Source organism: Diaphorina citri, unplaced genomic scaffold (genome assembly GCF_000475195.1).
Source record: "Diaphorina citri unplaced genomic scaffold, Diaci psyllid genome assembly version 1.1 scaffold445, whole genome shotgun sequence".
In the NCBI taxonomy this organism is placed as follows: Eukaryota; Metazoa; Arthropoda; class Insecta; order Hemiptera; family Psyllidae; genus Diaphorina; species Diaphorina citri.
In genome coordinates this window covers 1-2,177 of record NW_007377880.1, presented here as the reverse complement: position 1 = coordinate 2,177, position 2,177 = coordinate 1, and positions in this window count along the sequence as shown.

Sequence of the window (2,177 nt, the reverse complement as noted above, 5' to 3'; positions counted from 1 at the left end):
TTTTTTTTTTTGTTCCGTAACTTGACTTTAGGTCCGTTACTTTCTAACTAAGGGGGTTATGGCGGGCGTGTTCTAGTTATAAAAATGTCATAACAGCTTATCATAAGTTTTATTTAACTAGAGTTCCGTGCGGCTTTTGGATCTGGGGAACTGTTTACCTCACACGGACTTCCGTACACTACATAACTAGCACACGTCCGCTATAATGTCGATTTTTGTGTCTGTGTGTTGTTCGGACTGAGATTTCCATTCTTTGTGTGATGCAGTGCACTATCAACACACCGACAGGACATGCTTTAATGAGTGATGTTATATTACCCTTTTGAAAGTTTTAAAGTTGTTGTAGAAGATTGAGGGGTATTTGAAATACACTGCCATTCACACCAAAGCTGGAATTGTGTGTTGGATTGAGCTACATCCTATGATGTCCTCGAGATACCCTTCACTTCCGTTGCGTCAGTTGTGTGCCGTAAAGTTCGTTGAGTCTCTTATTTGCCTGAAAGAGCCCTTGACCCGTGCGCAAATAAGCAACCCAAAAAGTCGGAAACCCCTTGAAGTAGACACTGTTAGAAGCCGAGCTCTCCAAAACGTTCCTCGAATAAGAAAGATGCGGTGTCCGAAGCGAGCTCTCCAAAAACGATCTTCGCGACCTCCGAAGAAGATGCGATCTCGAAGCGAGCTTCTCCGAGTGGTAAAGTCCCGTCAGAAAAGCTACTACATCGAGAAGCGCACCTATAAAAGCCAAAATCGCCGCTTTTTGAACGCCTAAAAGTGAACGTCAAAATAACCTTTTGAAAGCACAAGTCAATCAGCAAAGGAAGGTTTAGAAGCAGCTCAGCACAGTCTACCAAAAAGCCTACCAAGCAGACCGTAGCTGAAACGCTGGTGACCACCTAGACTCAAAAAACTTGCGGCGCGTCTATCCGGGATGTCGCGCAATGAAAAGTGCCAGTATCGGAGACTAACCTGTCTAAGACGCTTGGCTAATCACTAGGATCAAAAGACTAATTAATAAACTTAACTAGCTCGACCTAGACACCTAAAATCAAAGATCTCTCCAATAACTTCAGGAATCAAAGGTTTCCGAACACAAGGACCTTCTGGACCCAAAACCAGGGTACCAGGAACCAAAGGTCCCTCACGACAGGATACTCTGTTGCCCCCAACCCGTCAAACGAAGAAATCATAGATTTTTGGAACGGTGATAGTCTCAAATTGTCGACGCTCGTAAACAGGAAGCAGGAATCGTCAAGCGTTAGAGAAACGGAGGAAAGTGTTCCCAACAAGCGGGCTAGAAACGGCTACAACTCGAGATGAAGGAAACGCAAAGACAAGACCAAAACCGACCAGTGTAAAAGTTTACAGAAGCAACAGTTCGTTATTCCTTGGGAACAAGAAAGAAGGATTCGTCCTCCGCTCTAAAGAGGCCCTCAACCCCTTGCGTTGACACTATCGCCTGCTACGCAACTATAGACCTTGTTTTTGTGTATCGACATTGTATTTCTTCTCACAAAGTGGCGGCAAAAATAAAGCATCATTACTTTGTGAACGACGTAATCTTGAGCATACCAGTTAACAGCATCGGTAACGGGTAGGGGCTCATGACGGAGAGTAAGTCTACCATGCTGTCTTCTCTGTGTTATTGAAGGGTAAATCCAACGACCCTGTTGTTTTTTTTTTTTTTTTTTTTTTTTTTTTACGACACTGAGATTTAGGGCCAAATTGCATAGTAAAATAAATTATCCGTTGGAAAAGAAAAAAAATCGTATACGAATCTGACTATTTACCTTAGGACAAAAAAAGCCATGACCAAGACTCGAACCACTAACATCTAGGTCCGAATTTCACTGCACAAAGTTTTTATCGTGTTCCTTTCATTGTAGGGGAAAAATTACATATAAGATTTTCTAGTAAGTACCTAGATATGTTTTGATTTACTTTTTGAAATTTCATATTCTCTCTTTCTCTTTCAAAAACCCTTTTAAAACAATAAAAGTATAAGATTGATCTCATTTGCTATTTGAGTACAAATTAACAAGATTCGTTTTTAAACTATATTTCTTTATTTTATCTCAAATAACTATATTTCTTTATTTTATAGTCTGGCTAGGGGACGTTAAACAGAGAGTAGACTAGCGTCTGGCTGTGGGACTATAAACAGGGAGGAGAACAGCTAA